Source organism: Mobula birostris, chromosome 7, assembly GCF_030028105.1.
Source record: "Mobula birostris isolate sMobBir1 chromosome 7, sMobBir1.hap1, whole genome shotgun sequence".
In the NCBI taxonomy this organism is placed as follows: domain Eukaryota; kingdom Metazoa; phylum Chordata; class Chondrichthyes; order Myliobatiformes; family Myliobatidae; genus Mobula; species Mobula birostris.
In genome coordinates, this window is record NC_092376.1 from 14,508,083 (window position 1) to 14,524,059 (window position 15,977).

Genomic DNA, 15,977 nt, shown 5'->3' on the forward strand with positions numbered 1-15,977 from the left:
AGATGAGGAGGAATTTCTTTGGCCAGAGAGTGGTAAATCTGTGGAATTCATTGCCACGAACAGCTGTGGATGCCAAGTCATTGAGTATATATTTAAAGTGGGGTTGATACGTTCTTGATTAATAAGGGCGTCAAAGGTTATAAAGACAAGGCAGGAGCATGGGGTTAAGGAGTGTTAAGAGGGGTAATTGATCAGTCATGATTCATCATCAGGAAATAGAAAAGGCTTGTCAGAAGGGCAGTGTTATGATAATTGTGGGGGATCTTAACATGCGAGTGGATTGGGAAAATCAGGTCGGCACTGGATCTCAAGAGAGAGAATTTGTAGAATGTCTGTGAGATGGCTTTTTAGAACAGCTTGCTGTTGAGCCCACTAGGGGACCGGCTGTACTGGATTGGGTATAGTGTAATGAACCAGAGGTGATTAGAGAGATTGAGGTAAAGGAACCCTTAGGAGACAGTGATCAAAACATGATTGAGTTCATTGTGAAATTTGAAAAGGAGGATCTGAAATCTGATGTGTCGGTATTTCAGTGGAGTAAAGGAAATTACAGTGGCATGAGAGAGGAACTAGCCAAAGTTGACTGGAAAGGGACACTGGCAGCAGTGGCTGGAGTTTATGCGAGAAGTGAGGAAGGTGCAAGACAGGTATATTCCAAAAAAGAAGAAATTTTTGAATGGAAAAAGGATGCAACCATGGTTGACAAGAGAAGTCAAAGCCAAAGTTAAAGCAAAGGAGAGGACATACAAGGAAGCAAAAATTAGTGGGAAGACAGAGGATTGGGAAGTTTTTAAAATCTTACAAAAGGAAACTAAGAAGGTCATTAAGAGGGAAAAGATGAACTATGAAAGGAAGCTAGCAAATAATATCAAAGAGGATACTGAAAGCTTGTCAAGTATATAAAGAGTAAAGACAGGTGAGAGTAGATATAGGACCGATAGAAAATGATGCTGGAGAAATTGTAATGGGAGATAAGGAAATGGCAGAGGAACTGAATGAGTATTTTGCATCAGTCTTCACTGAGGAAGACATCAGCAGTATACCGGACACTCAAGGATGGCAGGGAAGAGAAGTGTGCGCAGTCACAATTACGACAGAGAAATTACTCAGGAAGCTGAATAGTCTAAAGGTAGATAAATCTCCCGGACCAGATGGAATGCACCCGCGTGTTCTGAAGGAAGTAGCTGTGGAGATTGCGGAGGCATTAGCGATGATCTTTCAAAAGTAGATAGATTCTGGCATGGTTCCGGAAGACTGGAAGATTGCAAATGTCACTCCGCTATTTAAGAAGGGGGCAAGGAAGCAAAAGGAAATTATAGACCTGTTAGCTTGACATCGGTGGTTGGGAAGTTGTTGGAGTCAATTGTCAAGGATGAGGTTACAGAGTACCTGGAGGCATATGACAAGATAGGCAGAACTCAACATGGATTCCTTAAAGGAAAATCCAGCCTGACAAACCTATTACAATTTTTTGAGGAAATTACCAGTAGGCTAGACAAAGGAGATGCAGTGGATGTTGTATATTTGGATTTTCAGAAGGCTTTTGACAAGGTGCCACACATGCGGCTACTTAACAAGATAAGAGCTCATGGAATTAAGGGAAAGTTACATACGTGGATAGAGCATTAGCTGATTGGCAGGAAACAGAGAATGGGAATAAAGGGATCCTATTCTGGTTGGCTGCCAGTTACCAGTGGTGTTCCACAGGGGTCCGTGTTGGGGCCGCTTCTTTTTACATTGTACATCAACGATTTGGATTATGAAATAGATGGCTTTGTGGCTAAGTTTGCTGATGATACGAAGATAGGTGGAGGGGCCGGTAGTGCTGAGGAAACGGAGAGTCTGCAGAGAGACTTGGACAGATTGGAAGAATGGTCAAAGAAGTGGCAAATGAAATACAATGTTGGAAAGTGTATGGTTATGCACTTTGGCAGAAGAAATAAACGGGCAGACTATTATCTAAATGGGGAAAGAATTCAAAGTTCTGAGATGCAATGGGACTTGAGAGTCCTCGTACAGGATACCCTTAAGGTTAACCTCCAGGTTGAGTCGGTAGTGAAGAAGGCGAATGCAATGTTGGCATTCATTTCTGGAGGAATAGAGTATAGGAGCAGAGATGTGATGTTGAGGCTCTATAAGGCACTGGTGAGACCTCACTTGGAGTACTGTGGGCAGTTTTGATCTCCTTATTTAAGAAAGGATGTGCTGACGTTGGAGAGGGTACAGAGAAGATTCACTAGAATGATTTTGGGAATGAGAGGGTTAACATATGAGGAACGTTTGTCCGCTCTTGGACTGTATTCCTTGGAGTTTAGAAGAATGAGGGGAGACCTCATAGAAACATTTCGAATGTTGAAAGGCATGGACAGAGTGGATGTGGCAAAGTTGTTTCCCATGATGGGGGAGTCTAGTACGAGAGGGCATGACTTAAGGATTGAAGGGCGCCCATTCAGAACAGAAATGGGAAGAAATTTTTTTAGTCAGAGGGTGGTGAATCTATGGAATTTGTTGCCATGGGCAGCAGTGGAGGCCAAGTCATTGGGTGTATTTAAGGCAGAGATTGATAGGTATCTGAGTAGCCAGGGCATCAAAGGTTATGGTGAGAAGGCGGGGGAGTGGGACTAAATAGGAGAATGGATCAGCTCATGATAAAATGGCGGAGCAGACTCGATGGGCTGAATGGCCGACTTCTGCTCCTTTGTCTTATGGTCTTATGGTCTTATGATTGAATTCCGGTGCAGATTCAACTGGCTGAATGGCCTAATTCTGCTCCTTACCTTATGGTCTTTTAGCAGAAGAGACGGTCGAGGCAGATATGATAGAAAGTTTCAAAGTTCTAAGTACGTTTATTGTCAAAGTATGTGTAAATTAAGCAACCTTGAGATTTGCCTCCTTACAGTCAGCCACAAAACAAGAAACCTGAAGGAACCCAATTAAAATAAAAGACCAATATCCAGTGTGCAGAGAGAGGAAAAAAAGAAAACATACAAACAATAAACTGAAAGAAAGCAACAGCATTCCAAATGAAATGAGTACATAGATCCAAAAGGCAGTCACGTGAACAGGCAGGGAGCTGAGAACGAGTTCCCAACCTCTTTTATGCCATGGATGCCTACCATTAATCAAGGGGCCCATGGATCCCAGGTTGGGAATAACTGGAACTGAGAGATATGCACTATCAAATTCAAGTTTAGTTATCATTCAACCATACATGAATACAGCCAAATTAAACAGTGTTCTTCTGCAGCCAATGTGCAAGACGTACACAGCACTTTCATAATAGTGAGCAAGAAAAAGCATAGTCATGAAACAAAACACATATTTAGCCCAAGACTCTTTAATGACATGTCTTGCTAATTGATGGTACAGTGCTGACACATGTAATTCAGCCTGTCATTCCAACAATCGAACAATGGGGGGCAGCACCGATGGGAGAGGCCAGCCCCCAACAGAGCTGGGATCTGGCATCTCCTCACCTGGACTTCAGCAGCAGGCAAGCCCACAGCTTGAGTCCTAGTTCTCGCTACAACCGAGGCTACACAGCTTTCCCACCACCTGTCACTCCAGCGAACAAGGGGAACAGGAATGCAGCTTCTTACATTATCAATGTCCAACAGGGTCTTGCGATTGCAGGAGAAGAGTACAAGACAATCACATACGGTTACACTGCACACCACCTTTGCACACCAGCTCTGATGCCTTCAAGTAGCAGGTAGCAGCACAGTCTGCACATGGCCAGCTCCTACAAACCCAGTCCAGCTGCTCCAACACTCCGGCAGTCTCCTTTGACCCTTCGGCCAGCTCCACCAACACTCTGTTCTGATCACTGGAGTAGGCTTGCAGTACCCGTAGTTCCTGGATTCCAAGAAAAAAACACCTTTGGTTGGTGCCCAAGAGGCTGCTGTGTCCAAATGAGCCGCCATCTTACTGAAAAAATGTGCAGACAGATGGTCAGCACAGACATAGTCATAGTCATACTTTATTGATCCCGGGGGAAATTGGTTTTCATTACAGCTGCACCATAAATAATAAATAGCAATAAAACCATAAATAATTAAATAGTAGTATGTAAATTATGCCAGGGAATAAGTCCAGGACCAGCCTATTGGCTCAGGGTGTCTGACCCTCCAAGGGAGGAGTTGTAAAGTTTGATGGCCACAGGCAGGAATGACTTCCTATGACGCTCTGTGTTGCATCTCGGAGGAATGAGTCTCTGGCTGAATGTACTCCTGTGCCCACCCAGTACATTATGTAGTGGATAGGAGACATTGTCCAAGATGGCATGCAACTTGGACAGCATCCTCTTTTCAGACACCACCGTCAGATGGTCAGCACAGACATGATAGGTTGAACGGCCATTTCCTGTGCTGTTCTGATCTATGTTGTATGGTCCCATTGATTTCTTTGTTCCCTGTCCACTTGGGTTAGGGTCAGCACCTTTAAGACACAGAGTAAAGCCATTCTCTAGGACACTCAATGTCAGTAAAACCAAAGATCTAATTATTGACTAAATATGGAGAAAACCAGAAGTCCATGAGCCAGAATACATCAAGCGATCAGAGATAGAAGGAGTCAGCAACATTAAAATCCTCGGTGTTATTACTTCAGAGGATCTGTCCTGGGTCCAGCACGAAACTGCCCTTTCAAAGAAGGCACAGCAATGCCTCTACTTTCATAGAATCTGTGCAGATTCATCATGCCATCTAAAGCGTTGGCAAACTTCTATATCTGCATGGAGGAGAGTATACTGGCTGGTTGCATCACAGTCTGGTACGGAAACAGCAATAACCTTGAATGGAAAATCTGCAAAGCATAGTGGATACAGCTCAGTTCATCATGGGTAAAGCCCTCCCTACCATTGAGCACATCTACACAGATCATTGACACAGGAAAGCAGAATCCATCATTAAGGACTCCCGCCATCCAGGCCATCTCACCTCTCTGTTGCCATCAGAAAGAGAGTACAGGAGTCTTAGGTCACACACCATCAGGTTCAGGAATACTTGTTACCTCTCAACCATCAGGCTTTGAACCGAAAGGGATAGCTTCACTCAACTTCATTTGCCTCATCATCGAAATGTTCCCACAACCTCACTTCAAGGACTCACTCTCAACAACTCTTCAACTCATGTCTTGATATTTATTCTTATTTATTTGTTAGTTGTATTTCTTTCTTTTTGTATTTGCACAGTTTGATGAATTAGTAATAGAACAAATTATCACCCTTGAAGATTATGGAATTGAAAAACTTACTGATTTAATCAATGACATTTATGAGACTGGAATAATACCAGAAGAGATGAAAAAATCTGTATTTATCACTCTTCCTAAGAAACTTGGAGCAATAGAATGTGAATTACATAGGACCATAAAGTTTAATGAGTCATATCACCAAGATACTTCTAAAAATTTTGATGACGAGCTAAAAGCAAGATACAAGCTGAAATAAGTAAAGAACAAAGTGATTTTGTGAAAGACAAAGGTACAAGAAACTCAATATTGATGTTAAGGATACTATCAGAATGAGCTATTCAAGTGCAAAAAGATTTGTTTGTTTTATCAACTACACAAAAGCATTTGATAAAGCGAAGCACATAAGTTATTTGAAATATTACAGGAAACTCTAGATCTAGATTTGAAAGACCTCTGCCTAATCAGAAATCTGTTCTGGGAACAAACTGCCGCTGTAAGAATAGATGGAGAAGTGAGTCATTTTATGAAAATCAAGAGAGGCGTTAGACAAGGGTGTGTTTTCTCCCCTGATTTATTTAATGTGTACAGTGAAACAATATCACAAAAAATAAGAGACATCTTGGGAATCAAAGTTGGTGGTGAAAACATCAATAATTTCAGATATGCGGATGACACTGTGTTAACTGCAAGTACGGAGGAAGCACTACAAAACTTAATTGATATAATTGTTGAAGAAAGTGCAAAAATGGGTCTATCTATCAATTGCAAAAAGACAGAATGTATAGTGATATCCAAAAAGGAGAATCCTATCTGCAGGCTGAGAATAAACAGGGAAGACATAAAACAAGTACAGAACTTTTGCTACTTAGGAAGCTGGGTGAAATCAGATGGCAGGTGCAACATGGACATCAAAAGAAGAATAGGGATGGCAAAAGACACCTTTACGAGAATGAAGAGTATACTGACCAACACTAAACTAGGCATGACAACCCGCCTCAGAGTACTGAAATGTTACGTTTATCCAGTTATGTTATATGGCTCAGAATGTTGGACAATATATAGTAACATGAGGAAACGAATTGAAGCAGCAGAGATGTGATTTTTGAGGAGGATGCAAAGAATATCATGGACGAAACGAATATCTAACGAGGATGTCATGAACAGAGCAAGCACAAAAAGAGAAATAATGTATGAGATCATGAAAAGGCAACGTGACTTCATTGGACATGTGATTAGGAAAGAGGAGTTAGAATGCACGGTAATTATGGGGAAGATTGAAGGGAAGAAAGCAAGAGGAAAGCAAAGACAAATGATGATGGAGACTGCAGCCAGAGAACTGGTAATGAATACCAATGAACTGATCCACTTGACCCAAAACAGGAGTGTGTGGGCCATGGCAGTCAAAGCTCAAACTGGGCACGGCACCTGATAATGATGATGAAAGTTTGTTGTCCTTTGCACACTGGTTGAATATCCAAGTTGGTGCAGTCTTTCATTGATTCTGTTATGGTTATTATTTAATGAGTATGCCCACAAGAAAAGAAATCTCATGGTCATATATGGTGACATGTATGCATTTTGATAATAAAAGTTACCTTGAACCTCAAATTTTGAGTTATTACCCCTCAACTATCAGGGTCTTGAACAATCAGAATCAGGTTTAAAATCACCGAATTATGTCATGAAATTTGTTAGTTTTATAGCAGCAGTACAATGAAATACATGATAGATAAATATAGAGAAAAAAACTGAATTACAATAAGTATATATGTCTATTAAATAGTTACATTAAAAGAAGTTGTTACTGTTCCTTTGCATGCTTTGTGGTGCATTGAGTGGCGTTTTTGTATTTGACCGTTTTTTCCAAGGCCGAGGTGCTAACTCAACACTCAACCCAGCACGGTTGGAAAGCATGTAAGGACCCTGCTGGATTCAAACTCGAGACCATTCACCTCAAGGTCTGGAGCTGATGCCGACCAACTGAGTTAAAGTAAGTAGTGCAAAAAAAAAATCAAATCAAAAAGTAGTGAGGTGGTGTTCATGGGATCAATGTCCATTTAGAAATCGGATGGCAGAGGGGAAGAAGCTGTTCCTGAACCGCTGAGTGTGTGCCTTCAGGATTCTATACCTCCTTCCTGATGGGAACAATGAGAAGAAGGCGTGTTCTGGTTGGTGGGGGTCCTAATAATGGACACTGCCATGCTAAAGCACCGCTCCTTGAAGATGTCTTAGATACTATGGAGGCTAGTACCCCGATGGAGCTGACTAATTTTACAAGTTTGGGCAACTTCGGTCTTGTGCAGTAGCCGTCCATACCAGAGGGAGATGCAGCCTGCCAGTCTCCATGGTGCATTTGTAGAAGTTTTTGAGTGTTTTAGATGGACAAACCAAATCTCCTCAAACTCCTAGTTAAGTACAGCTGCTGCCTTGTCTTCTTTATAGCTGCATCAAGATGTCGTGTTCAGGTTAGGTCCTCAGAGATATTAACATCCAGGAATTGGAAATTGTGCACTCCCTCCTCTTCCCTACCCCTATATGAGGATTGGTTTATCTTCCCTCATCTTACCTTTTCTGAAGTGCACAATCAGCCCTTTGGTCTTACTGATGTCGAGTGCAGCCCGAGTACTGTTGCTGTGACACCACTCCACTAGTTAGCATATATCACTCCTATTACACCCTTTCGTCACTATCCGAAATTCTGCCAACAATGGTTGCATCATCAGCAAATTTGTAGCTGGTATTTGAGCTATGCGTAGCCACACAATCATGGGTGTAGAGAGAGTAGAGCAGTGGGCTAAGCACATATCCTTGTGGTGTGCCAGTGTTGATTGTCAGCAAAGTGGAGATGTTATTTCCAATCCGCACAGATTGTGGTCTCCTGATTAGGAAGTTAAGGATCCAGTAGCAGAGGGAGGTACAGAGCCCACATTCTGCAGCTTTCTGATCAGGAATGTAGGAATGATGATATTAAATGCTGAGCTACAGTCGATAAACAGCATCCTGACATAGACATTTGGCATTGTCCAGACGATCCAAGGCCACGTGGAGAGCCTTTGAGATTGTGTCTACGATAGACCTATTGTCACAGTAGGCAAATTGCAGTGGGTCCAGGTCCTTGCTGAGGCAAGAGCTGATTCTAGCTGTTACCAACTTCTCATAGTATTTAATCATCGTAGATGTGAGTGTACTGGATGATAGTCCGTGAGGAACCTCCCACCACTCTTCTTGGACGTTGGTATAATTGTTGCCTTTTGAAGCAGGTGGGAACTTCCGAATGTACGTTTGTAGCAATGAGAGATTGAAAATGTCTTTGATTACCCCCATCAGTTGGTTGGCACAGGCTTTCAGAGCCTTGCCAGGTATTCGATCGAGCCCTGCCGTCTTGTGAGAGGTCACCCTCTTGAAAGACAGCCTGACATCGGCCACCGACATCGGTTGCTGGGTACAGTGGTGATCCTCACAGCAGTGGTTTTATTCCTCCTTTCAAAGTAAGCGTAAAACACATTGAACTCACTTGGTAGTGAATCATCACTGCCATTCACAATGATGGGTCTTGCTTTGTAGGAAATAATGGCTAGCAAATCCTGCCAGAGTTGACATGAATGCAATGTTGCCTCCAACCTCTCTCAGAATTGTTTCTTGGCTCTTGAAATAGCCCTCCGCAAGTTATACCTGGTTTTCTTATATAGACCTTGGTCACCAGACTTAAATGCCACAGATCTAGCCCTGACTACGAACCTCCTGGTTCATTGACAGCTCTTGGTTTGGGAATGTAAGTAAGTTTTTGGAGGACAATGCTCATCCATCGGTTTTACATAAGAACATAAGAAATAGGAGCAGGAGTAGGCCATCCGGCCCATCGAGCCTGCCCCGCCATTCAGTAAGATCATGGCTGATCTGTCCTTAAACTCAGCTCCATCTGCCTGCCTTTTCTCATAACGCTTAATTCCCTTACTGTAAAAAACCTATCTAACTGTATCTTAAATGTATTTAGTGAAGAAGCCTCAACTGCTTCCCTGGGCAGAGAATTCCACAGGTTCACCACTCTCTAGGAAAAACAGTTTCTCCTCATCTCCATCCTAAATCTTCTCCCCTGAATCTTGAGGCAATGTCCCCTAGTTCTAGTCTCACCTACCAATAGAAACAACTTTTCTACTTCTATCTTATCTATCCTTTTCAAAATTTTGTATGTTTCTGTAAGATTCCCTCTCATTCTTCTAAATTCAAGAGAGTATAGTCCCAGGTGACTCAATCTCTCCTCATAGGTTAACCCCTTCATCCCTGGAATCAATCTGGTGAACCTCCTCTGCACTGCCTCCAAATCCAGTATATCCTTCTCAAGTATGGAGACCAGAGCTGCACACAGTACTCCAGGTGTGGCCTCACCAGTACCCTGTATAGTTGCAGCATAACCTCCCTGCTCTTAAATTCAATCCCTCTAACAATGAAAGCCAACATTCCGTTTGCCTTCTTAATAACCTGTTGTACCTGCAAACCAACTTCTTGCGATTCATGAACAAGCACTCCCAAGTCCCTCTTCACAACAGCATGCTACAATCTTTCTCTATTTAAATAATAATCTGCTTATTATTCCTTCCAAAGTGGATGATCTCGCATTTACTAACGTTGTATTTCATCTGCCAGACCTTGGCCCGTTATCCCTTTTAATAGAATCACTCCAAACACCCCAAAATTGAATTGATTCCATGACCTATGGACTCATTTTTTAAGGACACTGCAACACATATTCTAGATATTTATTGCTTATTTATTTACTTGTTTGTTTGTTTGTTTGCTTATTTATTTTTCTTTGTAGACTTGCAGGGTATTGTCTTTTGCACATTGGTTGTCTGTCTCTGCCATGGGCCATTTTTCAATGGTTCAATTATGTTTCTCTCTATTTACAGTAAATGCCCACAAGAAAATCAATCTCAGGGTAGTATTATTGATATATATGTATTTTGATAACAAACTTACTTTGAACTTTGAAGGCCCAAGAGATGGCTTTTCAAGTGCGATCCCAGACCATATCAGCACATTCTTGGTTTATCATTCAGCCAACTCGTTTACCTTCTCACTCTCACGGCAAGCGTCACTGAGTGTTCAGCGGAAAGCCCACAACAAAATTAATTTCCAGTTTTGCAGTACCCGAAATGGAGCTGAACTTAGCCCCAGTTGTTCCATGGGAGATCTATCGTAAATTATCGACAATGAATCAGGTGTTAGACTAGGTGGGCAGAAGCCTGGCCATGCGGTTTGGTTTTAAGGCTGTCTTAAAAGAAGAAATGAGATTGATGGTGTGGAATTAGAACATAGAACATAGAATAGTGCAGCACAGCAAAACGTCCTTTGGTCTACAATACTGTGCCAAAACAATTAAGATAATGACACCTATTTCCCTCTGCTTGAACATTGTCAATTCTCTGCACATCTAAGAGACTCTTAAATGCCTCAATCATTTCTGCTTCTGTCACCACCCCTTGGTGTCTCATTCTAGGTACGCATTGCTCGCTGTGTAAAAAAAAGACTTGTCCTGCATGTTTCTTTGAACGTTCCCACTCATGCCTTCTGGTATTAGACACCTCAGTTCTGGGAAAAAGATACCAGTTGCGTGCTCTGTCTTTGCCTCTCACAATTAAAAAAATCTTTATCAGATCTCTCCCCTTAGGCTCTACCACTCTGGAGAAACAACCCAAGTTTGTCCAACCTCTCTTCACAACACTGGCTCTCTAATCCAGACAGCAGTGTGTAAACATCTCCAGCACCTTCCATACAAGTTGTCAAGTCACTTTTATTGTCATTTCGACCATAACTGCTGGTACAGTACACAGTAAAAACGAGACAACGTTTTTCAGGACCGTGGTGCTACATGAACAATACAAAAACTACTCTGAACTACGTAAAAAGACAACACAAAACTACACTAGACTACAGACCTACCCAGGACTGCATAAAGTGCACAAAACAGTGCAGGCATTACAGTAAATAATAAACAAGACAATAGGCACAGCAGAGGGCAGTAGGTTGGTGTCAGTCCAGGCTCTGGATATTGAGCAGCTTGATGACTTGGGAGAAGTAATTTCATTGTCTGGTCGTGAGAGCCTGAATACTTCGCTGCCTTTTGCCGGTGGCAGGAGGGAGAAGAGTTTGTATGAGGGGTGCGTGGGGTCCTACATAATGCTGTTTGCTTTACGGATGCAGCGTGTGGTGTGAATGTCTCTAATGGCAGGAAGAGAGACCCTGATGATCTTCTCAGCTGACCTCACTATCTGCTGCAGGGTCTTGCAATCCGAGATGCTGCAATTTCCAAACCAGGCAGTGATGCAGCTGCTCAGGATGCTCTCAATACAACCTCTGTAGAATGTGGTGAGGATGGGGGATTGGAGATGGACCTTTCTCAGCCTTCACAGAAAGTGGAGATGCTGCTGGGCTGTCTTTGCTATGGAGTTGGTGTTGAGGGATCAGGTGAGATTCTCTGCCAGGTGAACACCAAGAAATTTGGTGCTCTTAATGATCTCTATGGAGGAGTCGTCGATGTTCAGCGGGGAGTGGTCATTCCTTGTCCTCCTGAAGTCAGCAACCATCTCTTTTGTTTTGTTCACATACAGAGGCAGGTTGTTGGCTCTGCACCGGTCTGTTAGCCGCTGCACCTCCTGTCTGTATGCTGACTCATCATTCTTGCTGATGAGACCCACCACGGTCATGTCATCGGCGAACTTGATGATGTGGTTCGAGCTGCGTTTCTTTCTTTAATGGGGCAATGAGAAATTAAAAGCAGAAAATGTTAGAAATAAACACAAGAGGTTCTGCAGATACTGGAAACCCAGAGTAACACACAAAAATGCTGGAGGAAATCAGCAGGTTAGGCAGCATCTAAGGAGGGGAGTGAAGAGTCGATGTTTTGGGCTGAGACCCTTCATCGAGATCAATGCTGGAAATAGCAGGTCAGGCAGCATCTGTGGAAGGAGAAAGGGAGTTAATATTTCAAGTCAAAGACTTTTCATTAGATCTGGACAAGAAAGCAATTGAATGTAGGGAAAATGAGGGAGGGATAGAAAAGACAAAGGGAATGTCTCTGATAGAGTGAGACCAGGGTTGCCATGGTGATATTTTCTTTGCAAAAGCCATCTGATTGATAAATTAATGAGGTTAGCTGGAGAGAAAGGGAGAGAATGAGAGAGAGATAGGAAAGAGGAGAGGCAGAGATGAAGAGAGTGAAAGAAGGAGAAATAGAGAGATATATTTTGGGGAAGAAAGGTGGAGGAGAGGAAAGGGAGAAAAAGGAACACAGAAGACTGCAGATGCTAAAATATGGAGCAGAAAACAAATTTCCAAAAGAACTAAGTAGGTTAGCCAGCATCTGCGGAGGGAAATGGACAGCTGTTATTTTGGGTCAAGACTGGAGGGGGAGAGTGTTGGAGTAGAACTGTAAGGTGGTGGTAGAGAGAGAGTGAGGATAGAGATAGAAAAGACAAAGGAGGAGGTGTAGGAGAGAGAAAGGGGCATTTCTTAAAAGTCAACAAAATGACATTTAAAATTGTTAAAGAGAAATGAAACCAAGCAAACATTGGAAATATCCAATAGATCATGAAGTGTGTGTCAAGAGTGAAAACTCCATTAATATTAGAGATGGATTATGTTACAGCAGAACTGACCCATTGGCAAGAGACAGTGAGTTCCCTGATATTGTTGAATTCAACATTGAATCTCAAATCGCATTTACTTACTTAGGTGTCTGAGGAGATTTGGGTTGTCCACAGGAATTTACTCAAACTACCACAGATGCACTGCAGAGAGTATCCTGATGTGTTGTATCGCTGCCTGGTAAGGCAACTAGACAGGTAGTGTTCATGGGATCAATGTCTGTTTAGAAATTGGTTGGCAGAGGGGAAGAAGCTGTTCCTGAGGAGGGATCTGGCAGTTGATGATTGTGCTGCCATTCTTTTCTTTCTTGGTTTCGTGGCTGTCTGGAGAAGAAGAACTTCAGAGTTATATTCACTGATAGTAAATGAACCTTTGAACCTTTGAAAACCAAGGTTCCCTAATCCTGTTATCTTTACCTTTTCTTCTGACAGGCACATACAAGCTTTATACTCTCAAAATTTCACTCCCATTAACCAAGTACGCCTTTGCCAAAAAATAGCCTGTCCCAATCCACACTTGCCAGATTATTAATTATACCATTAAAATTTACCTTTCTCCAATTTAGAATCTCAGTCAAAGACCAGACCAATCTTTATCCATATTTACTTTGAAACTAATGGTATTATGATCACAAGATGCAAAGTGTTCCCCAACACAAACTTCTGTCACCTGCCCTCTCTCATTCCCTAATAACAGATCAAGTATCGCACACTCTCGTGTTAGGACTTTATGTACTGATCAAGGAAACTTTGCTGAACACATTTGACAGACTCTGGTCCTTCTACAGTAAGTGAGTCCCAATCAAAATGTGGAAAGTTAAAATTGCCTACCATAGTAACCTTATGTTTTTTGTAACAGTCTGTAATCTATCTACCTCTCTGCAAATTTGCTCCTCTAGATCCCTGGAACTGTTGGGTGGTCTACAATATAGTCCCATTCATGTGGTCGTACATTTCTTATTACTCATGTCCAAACTATAACACCTCACTAGATGAGTTCTCCAGTCTGTCCTGACTGAGTGCTGCTGTGACATTTTCTCTAATCAGAGAAATTTCTCTAATTTTCTCCAATAATTTTCTCTAAACACCACCTTTAATCCCTCCCACTCTGTCACATCCAAAACAACAGAATTCCAGAATGATGACCTGCCAGCCCTGCCCTTCCTGCAAGCAAGTCTCACTAGTGGCTACAATATCGTAATTCCAGGTGCTGATCCATGTCCTGAGCTCCTCCGACTTTCCTACATTACTTCTTGCATTGAAATACTTGCAGCTCAGGACACTTGTCGCACCATGCTCAACCTTTTGTTTCCTGGCTTTGTCTGAGTTCTAACAACATCTGTCTCCACGATCTGTTTTGGCACTCTGGTTCCCATCTCTCCTTTCAATTCTAGTTTAAACCCTCTTGTGCAGCATTAGCAGACCTTCCCACTAGGATATTAGCCCCCATCCAGTTCAGATGCAAACCACCTCTCCTGCAAAGATGCCACCTTCCCTGGAAGAGAGCTCAATGATCCAAAAATCTGACGTCCTCCCTCCAACACCAACTCCTCAGCCACGTAATAACCTCTATAATCTTCCTAGTTCTGTCCTCACTAGTGCGTGGCATGGGCAGCAATCCTGAGGTCAGAAACCTGAAATTCCTGTCCTTGAACTCAGTACTAAACTCCCTGAACTCACTTTTCAGATCCTCGTCACGCGTCCTCCCATGGCATTGGCATCTACATGGACTACGACCTCTGATGGCTCACCCTCATGCTTAAGAATGCTGAGGACTGGATCCGAGATATCCCAGACCCTGGTACACAAGAGGCAACATACCATCTGGGAATCTCGCCCTAGTCCACAGAGTTTCTTTTCTGGTCCTATAACTAATGAACCCCCTATCACCACAGCTCGCCCCTTCTCTCCACTTCCCTTCTGGGTCACAGAGCCAGACTCAGTGCCAGAGATCCGACCACTGCTTGGTCTTCACCTCCAACAGTATCCAAGGTGACATACCTGCTGATGAGCTTCGAAGAAGAACTACACCTGGGGACAACTTGAAAAACTGTCCCAGAACGCTGGTGAGCTGCTGTCAGTGGCCTATGACCCAGGAGGGGTGATGGGCTTCAAAAAAAATATTAATTTTATATCTGTAAGGGAGCATTATTCCGTGTTTGAAAGGTGATTTTTACGGTAAATGGCAATTTATTGCACTTAGGGGTTTTTGAGTGAATTTTCAACAATAATCTAATGCATCTTCCTTAATAACACCTACTCTGCAAAACAACTTCATGAAAGAGCAGCAATAAATGAAAGCACCTTCTGCGCTGTTAAGTGTTTTTGAGATAACGTGAGTGCACAGACTGTTCTATACCTCACTGAGAAATTATATCCATCTAACAAATGATAACTATAGGTGGAGCACAGCCTGTCTTCTTCTCCAGGCTACACTGGGATGTTCAAGCACCCTCGAAGGGTTGCTATCCAATGAACATTTAGAAACGTGTCTGGCGGCACATTAATGTAGCAGCTAGCGAAACACTTTACAGCGCCTGTGAAACGGTTTCAATTCTACCGCTGTCGGTAAAGAGCTTGTACGTTCTCCCCGTGACCACATGGGTTTCCTCTGAGTGCTGTTGTTTCCTGCCACATTCCAAAATGTAAAGGTTAGGATTAGGAAGTTGTGGGTCTACTATGTTGGCGCTGTAAGCTCACAGCACCTCCTCAGACTGTGTTAGTCACTGACACAAAGCAACACACATCAAAGTTGCTGGTGAACGCAGCAGGCCAGGCAGCATCTCTAGGAAGAGGTACGGTTGACGTTTTGGGCCGAGACCCTTCGTCAGGACTAACTGAAAGAAGAGGTAGTAAGAGATTTCACAAAGCAATGCTTTTCACTGTATATTTCGACAGTACAGCTAATGAAGCTAACCTTTTTAAAGATCTTAGTCTTTAAAGCATTTCAACAGCCCGAAAAAAAAACACTTCTGCTTATTCAGTCACTGAAACTAATATGTTCCAAAAATAGCCGGCTAAGCTGACGAAGACAAGTGCATTCCCATAAACACATTACCTGAATTTAACATAAGAAACCAGTAATAAATCATATCAGGGAAAACATTTAAGAGATTAAAATCAAGGGAATGAGTCATTCTA